Here is a 25,466-nt window from a genome sequence, read left to right on the forward strand (position 1 = left end):
AGAAAGTTGAGGGTTTAAAAGAATGTTACGCCTGCAAACAGAATTCTTAATGCCAAGGATAAAGCATCACAGTTGTAGGGAAAGTTCCATGAGGAAAAATATTCATCAGCATACCCAGTTGGTCACTTATTTCCTTTCTGGCTAGTTGGACATATTCAAGTCTATTAAAATACCCATGAGATCTCCAATCTTAATTATAAAGCTTGAGAAAAAAATGTCCAGTGACAATTATTTTCAGGTATAAAGTTAGAAAATCCTTTTGAGTCCTTTGCCTCAAGATTTACATAACTTTGAGGGCAAAGGAATCATATGATGAAAATACTAGCTGGTATAGATTAAAAATGAAAAGTAAACCAGCCCCATGTCAGTTTCTTGCTAAAAGTACCAGAGAAGAATAAACTCATCATGACTGAGAAAGATGGAGTATGGAGAGAAACTCTCCCAGGATAATCAAGGGATGTAATTCCAACTCTATGTCCCCCTACAGAACTGTTTTGTTTTCTCACATCAATGAGCTAAAATAAAATGTGGATTCCATGATCAAGCTGGCAGAAGTCACACTCCCTACCTGGATGCTTGCAAATTGTAAATCACAACTTTACAAGGATTTAACTTTTCCCTTTCCAAAATAATCAAATGTTGTGGTGAGGGGGCCACTAATCATGACAAAAAATATACTGCAAATTCTTTCTTTTGGTGCCAAGTCCAATAAGTTCTTTGAGCAAAATTAAATGCACGATCTTATTCCAAACCACAGCTTCCCTTGGGGATGTGCAAATCTCAAGTGGGGGCTGAAAGGCCAGTTGTATCAAAGCTCAGGGTTACACCCGATTTTGTAAAGTCCCCCACTCCCAACTTTTAAACTACTGCTTGCAGTATAAACGGTTTTGGTTCCAGGGCTTTCCAGCTTTTATAATCAAATCAGTATCTTCATACTTTCCACATTCTGCCTCCAAGAAGTGGGCCAGTCCTTGACTTCACTTAGATTCTCACAGTTTTTGTTTATTTTAAGAGATATCTGCTGCTGGACTCTGGGGAATTGAGTTGGGAAAGGGAGAAAGAGAGAAGATACATATGTGTACCCACACATAAATACATGCATATGTACATTACACCTATATATGTTATAAATAAGGAAATACAGATATACATATCCACAGGCATTCTTCTTTTATAAGTTATTGTTGTCTCCATCTCTTGGATCTTCACTATCACAGTAAATAGAGATGGAAAATACCCATTAGGTCATCCTCTGTTCCCTGTGCTGGCCCACTGCTACTCTCTACAATACATTATCATTTCTGAGAGATTTTTTAAAAAAATATGTTTAAAGGGTAGCCAATAATAACATAGTTTCATTTTATTTCTTTTCTGTACTTTGTTCTATCTAGTCTATAACATGTCATTTTTAAGATGTCTTAGGGTGACTTCTCCAAGGACATTTTTGATGCCTATGAAGAATTAAAATAACATCTGTGCTATCCAACAACTGTGTTCCATAAGATCAGCATGGAAATATCCATACAAACAAGTTTTAAAGAGCCAACATTTAATCTCAGGGATGGAAACGTAACATATAAAATCATTTTACATAGACATATTCTATATATCTGGTGGATTACAGCACAAACATAACTGTTTTAGTGTGCATACATGTTCACATAAAGTGCATACAAATACTCATCATTACCCTAGAGTGTTTCTGTTTCATAATACTTGTGCCAAATGCTGTATAATTTATGAAAATGTGATCCAAAATATTTAAGGTTATGTTTCTCACAATTTTCATCTTATCTCTCTTAAGTCACACATTTTTAATGTCAACTACAGAGAGAAATACTTAATTTCAAGAATACCTCCATCAAGAAATTTTTTAACTCTTCCTGAAATTATTTTATTTGCTTTGTTCTTTTCTAAGATAATGAAACACTTCAGGTTACTTTTCATGTTCTAAGTGTAAATATCCCCATACATTAGAGTTCTGGTTTATCTCATAGGAAAAGAAATGCAATGTCAGAGAAATTTAGTATATATAATAAACATTATTTTCCTCTAAAATGACTACCCTCCCGAAAACATTATTCTAAAGACCAATTTTAAGAAGTAAACCAATATTATTATCTGTAAGCATACCATCTTATTCTAGAATCATAATTAATTGATAAAATATCTTTTATTTTGCTATATTCTGTTACATACTACAATTTAGGATATAAATTTTAAACATTTTAATAAAATGGTCCATCTATGATACATGTGGTTGAAGAAAAATTTCTTGGTGTTCTTATAGAACACTAAGGCTACTAGACAGAGAATTTTAGGTGTTTTAGTTTTAGGTTTTGTGATTGCAGGTTTTAGCAGCTACTTTCTACATGATGTACTCTACGATGTACTATTAAGAAAAGTCAAACAAAAATGTTTTCTTTTATCTGTATTCCTTTATTTATTTATTTATTAGTTGATTTATTTGGGTGGTAATGAGTATTTATCACAGTGAGTTGCATTTGGTAGGCAGGGGCTGTACCACTTGAGTATATCCTCACTCCTTTTGTTTTCTTTATATTTGAATATGGTCTCTTGTTTTGCCAAGGCCAGCCTAGAACTCCCTTCTCTTCTTCTTATTGTTTAAATTACCAAACTTTTTTATTGGTTGAGATAGATTCAGATGAACTATTTTCCTAGACTGTTTTCAAGCCAGTGTCCCAGCTTCTTGGGATCTGGGTAGCTTTGGATACAGACATGAGCCACAGTTCTCAGAATTGTTAAAACCATAATTTTCTCTGCTAACAGGAACAATAATATGGTTTCATATTTTTTAGAGTGCTGCATTGTGGATCTAGACTTCATGCTATCACTTGCAAATCCGTAAGTTTTTATTTCATGATCTAACCACAAGGAATCAACAAAATATGGGAGACAACAATCAACAAAAATTTTATAAGTAAATACAATGTATATAAATAGTTCCAAAAGGCATAAACTATTTAACTATAATAAACTATCTGATCATCTATGACTAAGTGCATGCACACATAGGCAAAGAGAACTAACCTATATAATAAAATGCCATCAATAATAAGACAACCTGAAATCAGAAAAGATGTAGTGATCAAGTAGATAAAAAAAACCCTATACTTGGAATATAAAATCTGAACCCAAAAGCACAAAATAAAACACAAACAGAATTTGTGAAAAATACAGATTTTTAAAAAGCAAATACCACAACATTCAACCAATGCCTATTGTTTAAGACAACCAACAACCAATTCCTATATGTGTTTAAAACACACATTAGAAAAATGGAAAAAATAATGACAACTAAATGAAAATTAGCATGCCTGATACACAATAGAGTATCAATATTATTGATATACATACATCCATAAAGACTCATTTATGACTTCTATATAACATATAATTATACATATAACATATAATTATACATATATTAAGTGAAAGAGGTGTTGAGTCATCTTTTGAATGAAAACACACTTTTCAAATAGTGTTTTCTACAAACTAGTTGGGTGACTTTTGGCAAATACCTTTCTATGTAACATGTGAAAAGTAATTTTTGATACAATTTATTTAAATGTGGAGATAACTATTTTCTTCAAAGCTTAACCCAATAGGCATTAAATGTATTTGTTTTTCTCTATTAATGTGTTAGAATTAGTGAAAGTTATTTTTAACAAACATGATTACTTAAAAGAAGAGATCATCAACTGAGCTGTCAGAAACAACACAATGAAATAGTATAGTATAGGTATACAACTGTTATGAAAGTCCTTATTCTCAAACAAAGGTCTGCTAATAAGAATAGTTATCATGATTTACATAATATTCTCCAAGAAAAAGAACCTAATTTTTCCCCAAAACAAATGAAAAGGACTGAATTTGCTGTATGTATTTCAATCTATGTACTTAAATTGTCAAACTTTAGAGGAAGAAAGTTGAGGCTCCAATAAAAACCAGGTTCATATACCCCTTGTCCAAGAAGACTTTGATTTGTTCTTCAGTCTAAATACAACCCCTCTCTTCATTGGTTCCTTGGAATGTTACTTTTTTAAAAAAATAAATCTTTCCTAAGCACTATATGTAATGGAGCCCCCCATTAAACAGCTTACAGGACCACTTATTGCTATAAGAATGGCCAGTTATTATATTCTTTATTTGTTTACCTTGTGTCTTAAATGGTGTGATGATTGGGATCATGGGTTCTACATCCATCCAGCCTTGGCCCCTGCTTTGTCATTTATTAGCTGGTTCTCTTTTACAAGTTAATTTTGTCTTTCTCATCTACAAATTAGAAAAAAAGGAAGTTGTTTCTACTTCATAGGCTTCTTTTGAGGAATAAATGAGTTAATATATGACACATAAGTTTCCCCCAAATAATATCAGGCTCTGTGGTTTTGTTATTATCCTCCTTTGTATTCAGACACCTGGCTTAATGCTTAGCACACAATTAGCACTCAATAAATGTGTTTGAAAGGATAAATATGTTACAGAATGTTTCTAAAAAGGATAACAATGGGAGAAGTAGCTCTCTCAGGTTCTAAGTCTCTCCCATTCTGATTGCAGAGGGAGTCTTAAACATGTGTAAAAACTATTCTGTTTACATGAAAGATGGATCTGGTGAATCACTAGATTCTCTTCCAACTAGAACACGCTGAGATGTATCTAAGGTAGGGGCTCTCACCACTTGCTCTCTCTGGGTCTTGGTTTTCTCAAAGATAAAATGTAGATTTTTCAATGATTAATCTCTAAGCTCCACCTCATTCTCATATTCTCTTATTGTTTGTAAATCAGCCTGACCTGATACAATTATATTTTCCTTAGAAGTATCCCAGAAAAAAATGAGTTTATCACTTAGCAATCTAAATTTCACTTTGGCCAACAGACAAGGAATCTTGAGGATTAGGAACTATGTTCAAGTCATCACCACATGGAGATGGGAACATAAGAGCCCCATTATATCTCTTCTCACCACTACAGTTATTTTTCCCCATTTCCCACCATGCACATCAATACAGCCTCACCTTGCACAGCTCCAAAGCAGAATCGTTGAAATGCAGAAATCATAGCCAAAGAAGCCCTCTTAGATTATTCAGGCCACACCTCTTCCAGAGCAGGAAACTCCTCTTCAATTGATATTTCAGTTCCAGACTGTGGCCATGCTTCAGTGGTTCCTGTGTGTGGTTCAAATAACAGTTTATAAGCATTCTGGGATGGTTTAAAAATAAAGATTCCACATAAAGTTATATTCCTGCATTGTTTATTATAAAGGTGGGTTTAAACAATCTTTTTAGGCACTGTGACAAGATTTTTTTCAGTAAGGAATTTGTACCAGCAAGACCTTGGATTTGATTTGTACCAAAACCAATAGTCATTCCTAAGCTGTCTGATTAGGGAAATTCATTTTATAAACTGTTGACCAAGGTACTATGTATTAATTATTGCTAATATATTTAGACAGATTTCCCCAAATTTAAATATAGATTTACATGTTCGCAATGACAATTTTATCTTTTAATCATATAACAATATTTGTTGCCCTTGGATATGAACACATAACAATTTGCTAAATTTTCAACATTTAAAAATCATTTTGTTTTGCTGTGCTGAACAATAACAACCCGATATAATTTTTTTTTCTGTCTGTGGTGGGGCATGAACTCTGGGCCTGGGCTCTTCAGCTCGAGGCTAGCACTCTACCACTTGAGCTACAGTGCCACTTTCAGCTTTTTCTGCTTATGGGATGCTAAAGAATTGAGTCCAGGGCCTCATAAATTCAAGGCAAGCACTCTACCACTGTGCCACCTTCTCATCCACTAATATAATAATTTTTAAGGTGACAAAAACCCAACTGAATAATACACCACTCAAATTCAACTCAATTCATTCACTAATACCCAGTCACCCCTCTAGTACAAGGGTAGTTTTATTATTTTTTTCTTATTAAGGAGACATGGTGGTAGGAAGCAAATTATTAGATGATCATAGTAAGTCACACTTTTCATGCTACTTATGGCTTATCTTAAAGAGCTTAAGGCAAATAGCTCTGGATGGTATTCATTTTTCTAACACATAAATTTAGCAATATTACACTCATTTTTATAGAGTTGAAACTTTAATGGTGGAGAAATAAGCTTGCTTTTTTCTGGGGAACAAGATTGTTCATCAATTCATAGAGATAAAATCAGGATAGAGCTAAAAGCTGCCTATATATATTTTCTTAATTTTTGGACTTGTTATAGTAATAAGGAAACACCCCACAAAATGTAAAGACCTCTTAAAAGGTAGACCAGTTATAAATGCTAAACTGAGTTAGTTTGCTTTCTCCGTCTGCTTCTCTATTAAAAAGAGAAACATTTGCCAAGACTAGTACTAAATTCAATATGTGCTTAAAAATTACTATTTGAGATAATTCAAATGGTTACATAGTATCAGTGAATTTTCATAAGCTGAATACATTTGACTTTACAAACATGTATTTCACATTAGGAAAATCGGAATAGCAATTGCCTACCTTGATATAAGATTTATGGTGTATTGGAGCCCACATGGAACCCTCAGTTGGGAACAAACTTCAACTTTCAAAATTTTCCAGAGAAACCAAACCTGGAAAGAGATAGAGATGCCCTGCTTAGAAATTTCTAATTTTCAAATTTTAGCAAAATAAGAGCAACTCTTAAAGGAAAGAAAGGGGCTCGAGGAACAAATGGCTATAGGAGAACACATCTGGAAATACAAATTTTGGAAAGCATTTTAAGGTTATACTGGGTAAGGGGCAAAGTGATAAACAAATAAAGGAAAATAATGAGTTCAGCAGCTTTAAAACCACAATGGTAAATAGATGATCAAGTTTGAAAAAACTGTCAAAATTGCCTTGCTAGGAAATCTTCCTGAGAGGAATGAAATCATTGAAGTCTATATAAAATTCAGAGAAAGTATATCATAGTTATCAAAATATAAATTCTTTATTTCTCCATCTAACTCATCTGCCAAGTTAAGCCTAAATATCTCTGCCGAGAAAGAAGTATTACTGACACAAAGCATTTGAATTTTAATAACTCTGGGGATAGCAGAGTTAACCAAGTCTCATTTCAAGTTCACTGTGAGTTAGAAGGTCAAAAGGAAAGTCAAATGGGCTACCACATTGAGAATTAAGAGATCTTACTGTAGTCCAGCAGGATAATTCTGTGCCTGTCAGAGCCAATGGAGAAGGAAGGAACTGTATAGGGATCTACCTGCTACTACCTTGATTTTCTGATTCTACTCAACTTGGTAGGGGTTTGAGGAGCTTGTTTTTAGGAATGAAGAGCTGAAGGGCTTGGGCAACTGGAATCTTGATGCTCACCCCCTCACCTTTATTTTCAGAATTGCATTGCAAATGCTGATTATCTGTAATCCCACAAAATAAAATAGACTGTAACTAATAGAAGCAACTAGTTCACAGTTACACACTTAGATGAGATGGATGAGTTTACTCTACAAAAAGAAACTTAAGGGCTGGGAAGGTGACTCAGTGGTTACAGTGCTTGCCTTGCATGCATGAGGCCCTGGGTTCGATTTCTTAGCACCACATAAGCAGAAAAAACTGGAAGTGGTGCTGTGGCTCCAGTAGTAGAGTACTGTTCTTGAGCTGAAGAGCTGAGCTGAGGGACAGTGCCCAGGCTGAGTTCAGGCCCCATGACCGACAAAAAAAAAAAAAGGAAGAAGATGAAACTTAATTCTTAATTCTTAAGCATGTTCTTAAATCCATAATGTTAAGTCCTTAATACCTCTTTTTTACAGATATGTACTACTAGAATTACACTTTTTTTGTTGTTGTTGTTGGTCATGGGCCTTGAACTCTGGACCTGAGTGCTTCCCTCAGCTCTTCAACTCAAGACTAGCACTCTACCCCTTGAGCCACAGTGCCACTTCCAGTTTTCTGATGGTTAATTGGAGGTAATAATCTCATGGACTTTCCTTGCCCCGGCCGGCTTTGAACCACGATCCTCAGATCTCAACCTCTTGAGTAGCTAGGATTACAGGTGTGAGCCATTGGCACCGGGTTCCACTTTTTTTTTTAACTAATCCTTTTTCCTTAGGTTTCTTTCTCTCTGTTTAGAATTTATAAATCTAACTCACTTAATAACATTCAATGAGATATGAAAACTACTAATGAACTGTACAGAAACCATTAATGTACCAACTTCCTCTAAATCTGCACACAAAAAATATCCTTGAGTATCTCAAGTTACTAGCCATATTTCCTTGAAGATTACAAAAAGAAATATGGTATATCCATTGGCCTAGCATCACTTTCTATAGCCACACCCAATATAAAATTACTTTTCTGAAATCCACATGAAATTTCTCTGGTAACTAGCAATTATTGTAATTATATTAATAACTGGGTATCTCATAGCTATATCAATATAAAATGTTTCAGCTTTCATTGAGGATATTCTTTGCATAAATATTCCCTTGTGACTTAGGAATTTTTCATTTCCTACCTATATTAAGATATGTTAATTCTGAAATTTACTTGAGCACATATGTATTTGCAGAGAAAAGAAACAATTGTCTTGTTGGCTTGGTGCCACATACCTGTGATCCTAGCTACTAAAGACACTGAAGCAGGGCATCAAAAGTCAAGTTGAAAGTCAACTTGGGAAATGTAGTGATGCTAAAGAGACAGCAACAATGGTCTGTACAAATGCTTCATGGTGAAAGCCATAGCACTGGTTTTAATGAAGTATTAAGTATTGTATGTATACTGGGATTCTTTCACCATATTGTTCAGTGGGAAATCTGTGGCACACCTCTCTTATGTTGACCTTCATAAAGCCCTTTAACACAAACTATACCTTTGAAAATAGCATGGAGTTGGGTAGTCACAAGGCATGTTTTATGACTTTAACTTCTTTGCCACTCAAGCTGCCCACAGAGGAGATATTTTGGCTCGGCATCACCTATCATGGCAACATGGGCCCATGGGGACCCGTGGAAGGTTGTAATGAGGGGTTCCATTAACCACTTTCATTATTTCCGAAAGCCTAAGGGGAAAACACATTCACCAAGAATAATGCTGCTGAAGTGAAAGCGTCAAATTACTTTGCTTTGGGGCAAAATCTTATCAATTTTATATGAAACCTCTTATTACCTCATGCTGATCAGAGTCTCTGATTGGCAACTGTATGTGCATCTAATTAATAAAGTGCAAAATAAAAACAAATGAATTGCTTTGTGCAGATATTGGAATTTTTCAAAGCATGGAGGCCCAGGCATCAAATTTAAGCAGTGTAGACTAAGTTATCTCAAGTATTTAATGTCAGTCTAATATCTTTAGTCAGGACAGTAATAATGAAGAATTAAACTAGTATGTACTCACTGAATACCAGCTACTATTCTAACCATAACACATTCTTTAACATTCCCAATCACCACAAAAACCACACTAGGTAAGAACAATCATTATTAGCCCAATGTCAGACTGCAAAATAAGAAGCAAGGACACTAAGAGAGTCATAAAATAATCATGTCCACAGTCATACAGATAGTACCTAAACAAGGTTTGAATTCAGGCAGTGTAGCTTCTGAGTTTAGCCTTTCAATTCCTCCTATCCAAAAATACTATAGACAAGGACTTAATTGTTTAAAATAATAACGAAGATAATAGCACAGTGGCTTCCTTGTCTGTAAAATTGTGGGTATTTATAGCTTAATTAAGTGTTGTTGGTAAGGTAAAAATAAATTAATTTTAGTAAGTTTCTAGGACAATGTTGAACGCAAGGCAAGTTCTGTTAAGTATTTGTCATCTACAAACTACAAAGCTTTCTCTTTCTCCTCTTGATCACAATTCAAAATCTTGAGGCCAACCTCCTCAAGATCATTTTAAAAGTGCCTGTGCCTTTACCCAACTACAAATATTAAAGGATTCCAACTGGCTGCCTAAAATAAAGCCATTAGCTCATAGTAGTGATACAAGCTCAGCATGAATACTATCTCTCAGGACACGTTGAATGCAGGCACTAGAGAGCTTCTGGGGACATTTGTTGAGCTTTCCTTTCTTTTCTAACTCTTCAGAAACATTCCTGAGAGACTAGCAATTTACCACTAAATCTGTGCGCATAGACACGAACTTTAAACTATAACACCCACATGATACATACATTCCTAGGACAAGTATATTAGTACGTAATATAGCTCTGCCTTAATAAAACTCCTCTGTCGTGGAAGAGTAATTCCAGACCAGCTTTGAAGTATAGTCCCTTAAATGAAGTAAGAGAAAAGCCATTGTTTATTTCACCACTATTTAAGAGTTAATGAGAGATTTGCACCTGTAAAGCTGTTGTGGACTGAAACTAGCTTATGGAGTGAATGTGTTTTCTGCTTGAGACAGTTGTAAATGCCTTGAGTAAAAACACTGAGGACTGCTAATGGATAGGTTTATTTTAAAGTATGCCATCTGCTATCAATCATAGAGAAGTATAGGAAGCAAGTTTGGCTGGGCTCCCTCCTTGCAAGCCTGATAAAGACAGGGCTCCAGGACTCGGGAACATTGAGTCCTCAAGAGAATAAAACATCAAACCTACTCAGCAGCTCCACTAACAATAATAAAAATGCCTCTGCCTAAAGGTGACATTCTGAATTTACGATTATTTGTGTCTATAAAGTGTATTCTTTGGCTCCTGACTCATTCTGACTGTCTCACTCTGAGAACAATACATTAAGCCTGCCTGGAGTAAATGGAAATCCTATCCTTTTATTAAACCAGCAGCCAGTACCTGAGACCATCTAATGCCCTGTAGGATCGAAGGGAGATTTTCAGCTCTGTTCTGTTTCTTTTTAAAGATTTTTTCATAAGAAAAATTACAAATAAGATCTATGTTAATGCCTTAAAAGATATAAATGATATAGGCAAGTTTATAGCTCCTAAAATTCAAAATGAAATGAAATAAAAGTTTACATTGGGTAACTAATCCTCCTATTCTTCTATCATGTACCCATTACAATGCTGCTGGAAAATTACATATTAGAGTTATATGGTGCTAACATTTAGAGTCAATGGTTGCGGGTTATGTGCTTTACACTGTATGGACCAAGCGTGTTTTCAAGAGGACAAGTATTATTTCCTCAGAAATCTTCCAGCTGTGGAATCATAACCAATATTGCTTTCAAAAATGGATCCCAAAGTATTCCTTGAAAAATGCCGAGCCTGGCTTATTAAAAGTGCTGCCTGCTGAAATCCTCAGTGGATGAAATGAGTTGTGGTGGCATTGGAACCTTCCACAGCTTATAACATTAGATTCTGCCTCAAATCTGCGGCTTAACTTAATTCTACTGCTAGCCTAGAAAACAGAGTTGTGACTGTTTAGGGAAAACCCACCTGGCCAGCAAACTCATGAGCCTAATTAAAGTTAATAGAGAAATTAAAAGAGGAAAATGTTGGCTCAGTAGTGGCAAGAAATGTAGAAGGCAGTAGAATTGCAGGGCAAAATCTTTAACAGTTTTATGTTAGACAGTTATTAAAAATATTTCTTCCTAAACACATGAAACAAAGAAACTCACTTATTTGATTTGCTATGTAGTATGGTTGATACAATATGGTTCAACAATTAATTTCCACTTTTATGCTAAACACAATGCTTTAGGTGAAATATTAAAGAAAGGAAAGTGCCCACGCTGCTCTGCTGGGCTCAGCCCTGGATAGTCTCTACATTAGGAAACGACTTGCCTTCTCTTCATGGAGAAATTGTTTGAGATAGTCAATTAACTCTCCATGATATATCATAGTACCAAATGTAAGAGTAAAACTCTTAGAGATAACAAATGTTTTTACAGGAGTTAAGTAAACTGGGAGATGAAACAAATACTGAAGTAATCAGAAAGTTTAATTGGGAAGACTTGTAACATTTCCTTAAAAACAAGAAAAAATGAATTTACAGAGCTTATAAAGATTCAGACATAGAAATATATATGTAAAAAATTATCCATTGAAGCCAGGTACCCAGTGGCTCACACCTGTAATCCTACCTACTCAAAAGCCTCAGATCTTAGGGTTACAGTTCAAAAGCAGTGTGGGCCAGAAAGTCTGTAGAGCTCTTGTCTCCAATTAAAAAAAAATTGCCTATATATTATCTTTAAAAAAAAACATTTCTTCATGTGTCTATTGGCCATCTTTCTTTTATTTGTAATATCTAGTATATGTATGAGTCAAGCGGAAAAGGTCAGATAATGTGATGTCAGGAAAATGAACCGTTAGATGTGTATTTTAATGTTTTTTTCTTTCATGATAACCCCTGCTTTCACTATATTTGATGTCAGTATAACTTTTGGAGGAGATGGGGAAAAACCAGTTGTTTAAGGATACAGGTGGACCTGTTGCAACAATGAGAAGTACAAGTTGTCATGTCCAAAATGAGCTTTACAACGTCGGTGCGGGGGAGGGGGGGTGGGGGGAAAGGGGGGGAAGGAGAAGGATTGGGATTGGGGGGGGAGGGGGGAGGCTGGGAAGGGATGTGAAGGGTAAACAAAGGAGGAGGCTGCAATGCTTGGTAAGAAATGTACGCATTATCCTGCCCATGTAATTGTAACTCCTCTGTACAGTATGTTCACAAATAAAATTAAATTAAATTAAAAAAAAAAACACCAGAAATGCAATAGAGTGTAGAATGCTAGTCTGGAGAAAAAGAAGCTCAACCACACTGCCCAGACTAAATTCAAGCCCCAGGACCAGCATATACACACACACACACACACACACACACACACACACACTCGCACACACACACACACACACACACACACATCATTAAACTGTCAATGTCAGGCTGGCACCAGTGGCTCATGCCTGTAATCCTAGCTAGCTACTCGGGAGGCTGAGATCTGAGGATCAAGGTTCAAAGCCAGCCCGGGCAGGAAAGTCTGTGAGACTCTTATCTCTAGTAAATCACCAGAAAATTTGGCACTGTGGCTCAAATGGTAGACAGCTAGCCTTGAGCTGAAGAGCTGAGGGACAGACCTAGAGTACAAGTCCCACGACCGACCAAAAGAAAAATAAGTCAGTATCACTTCTACAGAAAAGAATGTTGAATTGTTTTCCAAAACATCTATGCAACAGAAACACATAGAATTTTTCTATTCAGTCATTGAGTCATGTGTCCATATTAACCATGTAACCATGTAAGAAATACATTACTATATAAATGGAGACTAAAGGAAAGAGTACAGTACAGCAAACTGAAGAGTGCCTGCCTAATGAACAGATTGTTGTTAGATATCTATTTTATTAAAAGATGCACTTCCAAGAACATAAAAATCACTAAGGTCAAAACCAAAACCTTTGTGTTATGAAACAGGTCAGTAAATCCTGTAGCTAGCTATTAAAAGACAGAGAAATTGACTGGATTTTGTCTGGGAATTCTGAAAACATGTATGTAAATGTTACCAAAAGTTTCTGTAGTACATGAGAAGGCTCTCTACATGGTGGTCTCATATAGCTTTGCATAGTTAATTCTCTCTAGCAGGGCACTGGTGGCTCATGCCTGTAATCCTAGTTACTCAGGAGACTGAGAACTGAGAATCGTAGTTTAAAGCAAAAAAAAAATTAATTCTCTCAACTATTTTAGAATAATCAGGTTTACAGGCTTTTATGAGAGAGAGGGAGAGAGAGAGAGAGAGAGAATATGTGTGTGTTTATATGTATGTTGTTCTCGGTTTGAACTGGGCACTGTCTCTCAGCTTTTTTGCTCAAGGCTAGCACCCATACCACTTGAACCATAGTTTTATTTCCAGCTTCTTGCTGGAAATAGGAGTCTCATGGACTTTTCTCCCCAGACTGGCTCTGAACCATCATCCTCAGATTTCAGCCTCCTGAGTAGCTAAAATTATTATAGGTGTAAGTCACCAGTATGAGGTTTATTAAAGCTTTTTTTCTTCTTTTGGTCCTGGGTCTGGGCTCTGTCCTTGAGCTCTTCAGCTCAAGGTGAGTGCTCTATCACTTGAGCCACAGCACCGTTTTCAGTTTTCTGATGGTTAATTGGAGATGAGTCTTACAGACTTTCCTGCTTGGGCTAGCTTTACTGTGATCCTCAGAGCTCAGCTTCCTGAGTAGCTAGGATTATAGGCATGAGCCACTGGTGTCAAGCCTAAAGCTTTCTAACAGCACAAAATGTTAGTGTGCTTTTTATACACCAGATTTTAAGTCTCTTTAATTCAGTGAAGCACTAATGAAAATTCACTGTGATTGGGCCTGTATTGCTCTGACTAGACATTAGTGGCTGTATCAAGAAGAGAAATACCTGAAGATTAGCACAGTAATTTGTGTCTCTAAACCTGAATCATTTAATCTTTTTTCACAAGAAAGCAGTGGTCCATGAATAGGATAAAAGAATTGAAACCACACATGTGAAGTGATTTCTAAATGATTTTAATGTTTTCAATAAAAAGGATGGATCATTAAAATATAGTTAATAAATATTATTCAGAACTCATTACCTTAAATATTCTCTACTTAGAAATTGCACATATTCACCATCTGCATTGGAAGAAGGTTGTAATGGATGTTTTCACAGTTAGTATTTGCAACCTGAGGTCTATACATTGGTTAAAAAAAAGTTCAAACCATAATAAATCTATTCTTGTACTTAAGGAAATCTCATTTTATCATACCACTTAAGGAAGGGCTCATGTGAATTATTTAAAAATCTCTGCCAATTCTAACTATATATAATCCTATACCATCAGAAAAGTGTTTCCAAAATCATTATGCATTTAATAATGCAGTCAATGAGTATTTATTGAACTCTTACAAGGTTCTATAGTTGGAGCAGGAAAAGAAGTTTCTGAAAGGAATTTGTATAATAAAAATGGAAATTATTTTATAATTTATCTTCCTTGCTTTTTATTTGGAAGATTTTTTGGTATATTGAAAGTATACATAATGTAGTTTAATTATAGTTACCTCTCTAATACCCTCTTTTGTCTCCCTGCTCCTATTACCACTGGTCCTTTGCCTCTTCCCAATTAGTCTTCCTTATAGTTCAATGTCTTTTACTTCAACCCAGATTTCACATATAAGAGAAAACATACCATAGTCAGTCTGGTTTATTTCTCAATCTAACTTTGTTTGCTTAATATGATGATCCCCACTTCCATCTATTTCTTTGCAAAAGGCATAATATAATTCTTCTTTATGGCTGAATATAACTCCACTGTGAATATAGACCATGCTTTCTTTATCTACATTCATTCTCTCTCTATGATTCTTGCTAGTTGGAATTACAAGCATGCCTTACCATTCCCAGCCTTGTTTGTTTCTTGATGATGGCTAATATAACTGGAGTATTGCCGAATATTAATGTCATTTTGACTGGTACTTCCCTGATAACTAAAAATTTTAAATGTTTGGGTGACTGTGTTATGAGGGTTACAATTCAGGGCATCATGCTTGCTAAGAAGTTGCTTTGCCATTTGAGCCACATGTCCAGCGGGCTCTGGACACATTTTTTCATGTTTTTATTCTCCATTTGAATGTCTTTGGGGAACTATCTGTTCTATGTATTTGTCCATTTATTGATTTGATTATTTTTCCTCTCCACATTTAAAGATTTTTGAGTTTTTATATATCCTGGATACTAATGCTCTATCAGATGTATAGTTGGGAAAATTTATCCCATTAGGTAGTCTAGGTCTTCCCTATGGTAATTATTTCCTTTCCCTTGTAAGAGCTTTTAAATTTGATGGACCTCATTCATCAACACTTGCTGCTATTTCCTGAGCTATTGAAGACCTATTCAGAGGGTTGTTGCCTATCCTGCTGTATTCAAGTGTTTTCCCTCTTGTCTTACAGAACAACAGTTGTTTTGGAGTTTCAGGTCTTACATAAAGGTGTTTATGTTTGGTTTATTACTGGAACCTCTTTTCTGTTCCATTGGTACACATATCTGTTTTGTGGCAGTTCCATGCCAATTTTTTGGTACTATGGTACTATAATATTATCAGTATTGGGGTATTTAGGGTATTATCAGTATTGGGGTAATTCTCATTATTCATATGGTTGCTTTAGCTATTTAGGGTCTTTTGTGCTCCCATATAAATTCTATTTAAAAAATGTCACTGGGTTTGGGGAGCATTAAATTCATATGGTATTTTCAGGCACCATCTAATTTTCATGGTATTAGAGTTGCTAACTCATGAAAATGGGTGATCTTTTTATTTCTACTGTATTCTTCAACTTCCTGTTTCAATCAGTGTTTTTAAAGGTTTCATCAAAGAAGTCTTTGACCTTCTTAGTTAGGTCTAGTCTGTGCTTTTTTGCTTACTTGAGATTAATGCTAATGGATTGTCTCTCTTAATTTTTCCTCATGCCTCACATTCAGCTGTGTTTTCAGGCAGGTGCTGCCATACCTAGCTTGGTGTTGAAAGGGTGTTGTTTTGATAACTTTGATCTAAGGAGGTGCCCTTAAATTCTAATCCAGAGTAACTGGAATTACAGGAATGAGTCTCTATGACTAGCCTGAATAAGCACTTTCTAATTCAGAATTGTCCATGTCAACAACCAGATACCTAGTCTGGTGCCAGTGGCTCATGCCTATAATCTCAGCTACTTACGAGGCTGAGATTTGAGAATCCAATTTGCAGCAAGTCCCAGAAATAAAAGTATGGCTCAACTACTAGCACACATGACATGAGCAAAAAGCCAAGCAAGAACATGAGGCCTTAAGTTTAAGCCATAATACCAGAAAAGAAAAAAAAGAAGATACCTAGAGACTTAAATAAGAATCCATTAAGACAAAACACTTACTGGATACTAACTTACGTTGGAAATTATCTCATAAGGTTACTGTTAATGTTATAACAAAATTTTTGAATTCAGAACAAATGATTCATAATATGTAAAATTGTAAAATAAGTAATCAAAATAAATAACAAGGTACAATATGATGGCACGTAACTAGAATCTCAGCGATGTAGTAATGATAGATATGAGAATAATGGTCTGAGGGCAGCCTCAGGAAAAAATGTGGATTCCTACCAAAACTTGACTGCTGCATTAAAGGACTATGGGTGTGGTTCATGCGGGAGCACACCCGCTATGCAGTGTGAAATTCATAGCTGTAAAAAAACAAATTCATATAAAAGCCAATGACGTACATGCAAACAAAGACTAGCCTGAACAATGAAATAGAATCTGTTAGCTGGGCACTGGTGTGTAGTGCATGTCATCCAAGCTATGCATGAATCTGATAGTCATAGTTGGAAGCCAGCGGGTAGAAAAATCTCTGAGACTCTAATCTTCAGTTACCCTGTAAATTCCTGGAAGTAGAGATAGGACTCAAATGGTAGAGTACCAGTGTTGAGCCAAAAAACCAAGTAAGGATGCAAAGCTCTAAGTACAAACTTTTTTTTAACAAACCTAAAAAGAATGAACTATGAGCTGGGACTTTATCACAAATTAATGGTAATAGGTGACAAAAGAGATACTGCCTCTATGATTTTCTTCTTTCTTTCCCTGGGAAAGCAGAAATGATTAGATTGCTTAGCTTTTTTGCTTTGTCTATAGTTTTTTAAATAATATTTTAAGCTACAATACTTCAGCTAAATGTTGCAGTGTTTACATCTAGGAAGCAAAACTCTTTCTACATTGCTAGTCTAATATAATGTATTTTCATTTGGGTACATGTATGTATTCCTTTATGTAGTCTGTCTTTATATATTCTATCTATATAACTATTTATTTTATTATCTCTCTCATCTGTCTACTCATCCTATCTGGAATGCGTATTTGTCACAGTAATCTAGGCATATTTCCTGTTACTCATTTGCTCAATATAAGTATCCATGCAAATTTTTATACAGCTCTCATTCAACAACATTAATTTTTTATTTTTATTTCTTTGATCAAAACCTTACACTGTATTATTGTATATCCTTTAAGGATACTGCTATAGAATCTTCCATTAGATAGATATACTGTAGTTGAATAACCATTTCCTAATGCTTGACATTTAAGTTCTATTCACTTTCTCTCCTAAGACAAAAGCCTAACTAATATATCTTGTGAATGTTTCCATCAGATCAATTCCTAAGTATGGGTGCCATTTTTCAAGCCCTTACCTTGTAGGATTGCAAATCTACCCAGAAAGTTTGTGTCCATTTACTCTGCCTTCAGTGTCAATTGACTATTTCTGGTTAATACAGTAGTGTATATTATATCCATATGATAAGTGGCCAATCATAAAAGTTTCTTGTTGCTTCCTAGGGAGTAATAAAGCAAAGAATGCTACTTTCTTCTCTGGCTTTCTCAACCTGTCCTTGAGTATTCCTAAAAGTTTAAAACTAGGCACACAGCCTACCACTTACCCACACACATATGCACACACGACCAGGCCCCCGTGGTCATACATGTAAGATGAACCTTCTGATGACAGCCTGCAGACTCCCACTGCCATCCACAATCAGGGAAGGGAGGACTTTTCTGAGACCATTTGGTTACAAGCCAGCTGTTGAGAGGCCATGGAAAGCCAGAGTGTGTCTTCAGGGGATCCTGCCTGGTTGAGAAAATAGTTTCTAAGATGATAGAAGTGTTACATGGTGTCGATGGGAGAGTTCTTTCTCTTTATCTCCTAGAGAAAGAAAATTGTTGCCAGGAAATGAGATATTTTCAAAACTCCACAAGCAAAAAAAAATTTGCTAATTTTGCCAGCTAGCACAAGGAACTCGGCCGCCAGTCAAAAGGCTCTGTGTCCAACTCAGAGCTGGATTCACTTTAACAAAAATTTCCCTTTTCAGCCACCTAAGTGCCTGTTGAATTAGGCATGAAGCCAACGTGGGTAGAAACAGTCACTCAAATGAAATGTCCGTTTCCATTTGGATCTCTGTGGCCCTTTCCCATGTCATGGTGAAAAAATGCTTCCTCTGCTTGGATGTTTTTAGGATGCCTTGGATTTTGGTGGAAGTCAGATCCGATGTTCAGAAGAAGTCTACAGGAGGGGAAGCCACAGCTTTGCACAGTCATAACCAGGCTGGCTTTTTAAAAAAAAAAAAAGAAAAATTATTCCTCACTCACTCCTACCCATGGTTTTGATGTTGAAAGAAACCTGTTGTGGTTTAAATGACTCGGTCAGTTCTTTTGGGATTTTCCAAAGTTTCCTATAAAAAGAAATCTGTGGGAAATGAGTGATTGCATAATCACTAACACATGCCAATTCCACTAAATCCATTATTGTTTTGGTGTTTCCAATTGCATCTAGCTAGCGAATTGCTATCTTCAAACAGTGTTATTTTTTATGTAGTGATTTACATTGTATAAAAACTTTTAAAAAAGGTAATCTGATTAAAGAAAAAGAAAATACCACAAAAAGTTAGGGACATACTTTTTAATGCAGCAAAATTACAAAAAGAGGGTGATGGAGAGTGGTAAAGTAAGACTTTTTTGTATTAATACTAGAGAAAGGGAAAATTTGATTTTTCAATGGTATTATGTTTGACCTGATTTAAGACAATAAACACATTGCTTTCTTATCACCCTGCTTTATTATTATACTTATTTGCCTCTATATTTACTGTTCTATGATAAATGCAAAAGATGTTTATTTTTGCTTAAAATAAAAGAAAATTTACCTGTGCCTAGAAAACTACTTTTAAAATAGAGAAAAGCTGAAGATTAAGTTCAAAAGCCAAATTATCAAATTATCGTTATTATTTTTATTAATTATTTCCTTGGCAAAGGAAATGAATGCTGTGAGGAAGGCTAGGTTTTAATTTATTAATAAGTTACAGATAAAGAATTCCACTAGCTGTTTTTTTTTCTTGGAAGTTGGATAGCAAAAAAAATCTCAAGTTTATTATTTATCACATATTTTACCAAAAAAACCCAAAATGATATTAATCCTATGAACAACTAACAATTTAACAAAATAAATACAAGGCAGCGAAAATGTATTTTCTCAAAGGGGGAGTGACATCAAGGGGAGGAAAAAGAAAAATGGAGAGAGGAATAGTGGGAGAATATAGTCATAATACCCAAGGTATATATGTGAAAATGGAAGGTGGTAACTTGAAGTGGATATAGTAGGGAAAATGGAGGGAGAATGATGGAAGATGGAAAGGATGACACTAAGCAAGTTTCCTTGTATTCATACACTGACATATTGAAATGAAACCCCTTTGTACTGTTAAAGACAATTTTAAAAAACAAAACAAAAATGTTAAGAGAAAAATGGTTATTTTTTTTCAAAATCCATTGATCATACTTAATGGAAAGTGGGAGAGATCAGTTGGGTTAAGAGGAACATGTACCAGAAGTTTGGTACATGTAAAGGAAGCTCATTGGAAATAAATGATGGCTGTACATTTGAATCATAAGCATGCTTTGTGGAGGGAAGTGATGACACTGTTTGAAAGGAAATGTGCTCATTACCTGTCTCTTGTAATCCCTCTGTACATAACTTTTATAATAACAGCAAAGCAAATATATATGAGCTCAGGAAGAGTACCTAGGACCTGGATTCAAGTCCCAGCGTTGGCACAATAAATAAGTAAAAGAATGAAATGAAATGAATAAATGAAATAAAAAGAGGCTCTGTATACCTGTAAGATAAAAGAGGCCTTAGGGAGAGTGTGGCAGGTGACACAACCTCCATAGATGTGAGAGAAATAGGTGAAGGTACAAATGTCATTGGAAAGCAGAGGAGATTCATCCCTTCAATTTGATGAACAGCCACTGCATGCCTACTTGGTATAAGCATTGCACCATGTTTAGTCTCCATGGCAAACCTGAGTTTCCTATTGTTGGGGGTTGTTGTTGGTAACAGTGGACAAAAGGCATGCGTCAGATCAATTCTACTGGAAGCAAATTAGACCATATCCATGAGGATAAGCATGAGTGTTATTGAAGGGGCCATCAGGTGATTCCATAAGGGAGCCAGGCAAAAGAGCAATTTTCATGCTGTCATGAATCAGGACTTGTCTTTCTGAAGCTACAACCTACCTAACTGTAGATACTTTTTAAATATCTATCTTTACATTTAGACAAGACTACCTTGAAGTTTATTTTAGTACTTTTATATCACAGAATCTAATATAGCATCTGAATTATAGTCAGTAATTGATGCATATTTATTAAATAAGTAAATGAATGATAGCAAGACTAAGTATTAAACAGGGAACAATTACTTTATAATGCTGAGTACATTATGAGAAGGATATGTTAGCATAGGAAATTGTTACTTAGAGAATACTTAATGAAAATGTATATCGGTCTGGGCATTCAAATATAGTTTATGAAAAACATTGGAAGTTTAAAGTCTAAAAATTCTGGACTTAAGCATTTTACCTATACTGTCCAATGTTTACATGCTAGAATAACCTCAGTTGTGAGAAAACTTGTTCACACATAGAAGATTCTAATAATTAAATGGCTTAAAGTAGAATTTAAAATAAAAGAATAACTAGAAGCTAACAAATTTCCACAAATAATAAGTAACATTTTACCAGTTTGACTTCATTTTATAGAATGTTTCTTTCTACTCTGGGAAATTAAGGAAAGGAAAAATAATATGCTATAATACATATGAAATTATTCATGATATGTTCATTAATAAAATGAAAATTGTGAGCTAAATTATGGCCAGTTAAAAAGAGTCATATCTTGTTGAAGTTTTCACATCTTATTTGTAGTATAATAACAATTTGCAGTTAAAATTGCCCTTGAAATTGTTTTTAATGTATCTCAGTAAGAACAACACAGCAAGTTTTTCCTCCAGCTGTGGAACTAATCATTTTTTCTATGATTGAGCATTATATGAAGTAGTTTGGTTCATGTTTAAGAACTATATCCTACATCAAAAAATTGTTAAAAACTAGAATCGCACTCAGTCTGACAAAGTAAACAAACAAAAATAGGAGAAGTCTTATGAAAACTGAAACTACTAGGCATATATCAATTGAATAGACTGAAGAGCATAATGGCCTTTATTATTCATTGTTCTCGATTTGTTTCTATCTCTCTCAATTCTCCTAGCTCTTATTTGTATTACACATGGAATATCATGTAATCCCTGCAAGTAAAATTTATCTCTGATGAAATACAGCTATAGTTTGGTTACTATCCACTTGAGACCAAATACAATTGATAATACAGTATGACATGGATGCTGATATCTTCTACTCAGTATTTGAGACTGTTAGATTAAGAAATGCAGAAGGAAGTCTATATTTATTTTATAATAATAAAACATCAGTGGAGCAGGAATATTTTGGAAAACATGGTGTCAATATAAAAACAGATCTCTACAAACTAGAATTGTGGCTGAAAATGTAATATATCTGAGTCCCTAACATTATTTAGTGCACAGTGAAAAAAGTTAAGGACAAAAATCTAGAACGATAGATATAGACCAACATAGATGGGTAAGTACATATACATATACATACAAATATTTCAACAAAATAAAATTTTATCAAAATAAATGCTATCCAGTATCTGTCTTAATGGCATTTACCACAGTAAATGGATGAATCTGAGAGTACTTGGAACTCCTTGAAAGAAGTTTAAGAGATAGTAGGACTGATAGTTGTTTCAATATGATTTAGATGAATCAAACAAAGAACTTTATTGTGGAGAAACGAAATGGTTCACCAGAAAGGATCATGGACTCACCTTACATTGATAGACCACAAATTTGGCAAGGACTGAAGCAACCATCTGGTCTGAATTCTCTCTCAGTGAAATATTCTCTTGACAGTTTGTAGAATCATAGAATAAAAAAAGTCTTCCATAATTGCTGATACAAGTAATAGTGATCTTTAAAGCATATCTTCTAGTTATTTAACTTCTCTGTATTCAAATACTTAAGCACATATTCAACAAGTAGATTCTTAAATGTTAGCAAACTCTGATAGCGTAAGTTAGCTTTATTTTTCTTCTTTGTTGTCTTTGCCTCTAATTCTTTTAAAATACAAAATGCAGTATTCACTTCTCAATAATTCTCTCCACTTGCCACATCTATCTAAAATGCAATTCCCATTTTCATTTAATATAACTGTTATTACTACAAAGTTTTCCTCTCAAGATATGTTTTAATCCATTCTATAATCTTAGAATTTTAAAATAAAATATTTATCTACTTAAAGAAATCATATATATACACATATATATTCAGATTTTTATGTATACTACATTAATATTTTCTATTTAGTCAGCTTCTTTTCTTCTCTCCCTCTCTATATTCACTCTCTTCTTTTCTTTTTCATTAATCTAACATTTTTTATGGTTAATCTTTAGTTTGTGTGTAAACACAGGGTCTGGGCACTGTCCCTGAGCTTTTGTACTCAAAGCTAGAGCTCTGCCACTTGAGTTACAGCTCCACTTTCAGCTTTTTTGCTGATTATTTGGAAAGAAGAATCTCATTTCTCCTGCCTGGGCTGACTTTGAATTGCAGTTCTCAGACCTCAGCCTCCTGAGTGGTTAGGATGTCAGGTATGAGCTACCATGCCCAGCAAATCAAATATTTCCATTACTTCTTTGTATACTTCATTAGCTTGTTTACAATACATTCATTAGCTTTTTCTTTTGCTTTCTTTTTAGCAGCTATCTGCATATTGTGATGTGCATCTTTGTCTATTCTGTTTTCATAAGAGGCAATTCCGTATTTATAGGGATTGAGGCTCAAAGCTTGGAGATAACATTGACTGCTTCTTTCCTCTTGAATGAAACAGGAAAATTATAATATACATAAGGCAAATTGTTTCAACATTAAAACATTCTACAAACCACCACACATGACCACATTCACAGTTAGACCTCTGAATCATTGCTAGCTTTTACCAAGCCTATCCAAATAGTTTCCTCACCAGTCTCTTTATGCCTCTTGATCTACTAAAAGGTAATGTTAATCAGTTGTCAGCAGGTGTTCTTTACCATCCAAGATCGATTATATAGATACGATGTCCCAACTACTATCCTTTGAGATTCAGACTAATCTTTCACTGCAGCCTCCCATTACTCCCTCTCCACCCTCACTGTCCTACTCTAATTTCCCAAATACATGCCAGAAAATCCCCTGCTCAGAGTTTTTGAGTGGTCCTTCCTCTAGCCTGGAACAACTTTCATTCCTCTAGCCTAGAGCATCTTTCCATAGTTTACCTCAGTTCTCTCTTACTTCAGATAGATCACTTCTCAAAAAGAGATTTCTTAAATACCTTTCTAAATCAATACAGCCTCCAATTTACTCTACCCTACTTATTGCCTATAAAAAATCTTAAAAGACTCCAATAGATGCTCCATAGATACAAATGTAATTAAAGAATTAAATAAGAAAATTTTTCTAATTGTTAGAAAAGTTACATCCTTTCTTCTATTCTTTGTGTTTTTCCTTTCATGGTTTTCTAAAAGAGCTTTATACACCATACTATCTGTAATGCCTAAATCTTATCCATAGTGTACCCTCCTTGGGGACAATGGTTATCTCATCCAGGGCTAACATGACTCCTTTGGTTAGTCAAGGACATACACTGCCATGCATCCTAACTGACATACTATTTCTTCTCTTCATCCTTAGTTATCTATGGGCTTGCTTTGCCATCCTGCTAATTCACTGACATCCCAAAATTCTAACCACCTAACTTATTTTTGAATGAAATTCATATACATATATATATATATATATATAATTATTGCTACTAAAGCAGAGTATGGCTCAGAATAAAGGCATCATTTAAGTTCTCTCCAATAAGTCAACCAGTTCTTCCACCAACATTTTCTTTACCAGTTATAGAAGTGTCCAAAATAAATATACTGCGAACCACAAATGTAAGCCCTAGAGTCACTTCAAATTTTCTAGTAGTCACATCTTAAACATTAAAATGATAAATAAATTATGATCATATTCACACCAGTTATACAAGTAACCATATGCCAATATGATAATAAACACTACAAAGGCTTATCATAATGGGGCTCTATTGTGAATCTTTCAGGTTGTTGAACTGAAGCAGTAGTCATTCTAACAAAATGTCAAAAAATACAAAAACTGTGGAAATAAGGAGTGGGATCCAGAACATTCAGAGAATTTTTGATAGCACATTAAAAAAGTCTTTCTACACCAACAATTTATAATGTATTTCACAATTTCAGAGCCCAAATGGAAAGAATTTTTCCAATGAGAACAGATCATTAATAAAGATTCTTCTACTTCCAACTCTTGAACATAACATGATATAGAAATTTGGCATCATCCCAGCTCTCTCCTAAATCATCCCACATCATGTAATACTCATTTTTCTAAATAGAAGTAAAAGACTACATACATACTTAATGTCCATTTTAGCTAAATACATCCCTGTTGGCCCAGTGTAAATATATCTAGATTAATTATCACAGTCTTCTATGAAACAAATCATCACTACCTTTGCTTCTCTCTCCTTTCCCTCTGCCTCCTTCTGGATTTCTCTACTATAGAATTTTTTTTAAC

Source organism: Dipodomys ordii, unplaced genomic scaffold (genome assembly GCF_000151885.1).
Source record: "Dipodomys ordii isolate 6190 unplaced genomic scaffold, Dord_2.0 Scaffold126, whole genome shotgun sequence".
In the NCBI taxonomy this organism is placed as follows: Eukaryota; Metazoa; Chordata; class Mammalia; order Rodentia; family Heteromyidae; genus Dipodomys; species Dipodomys ordii.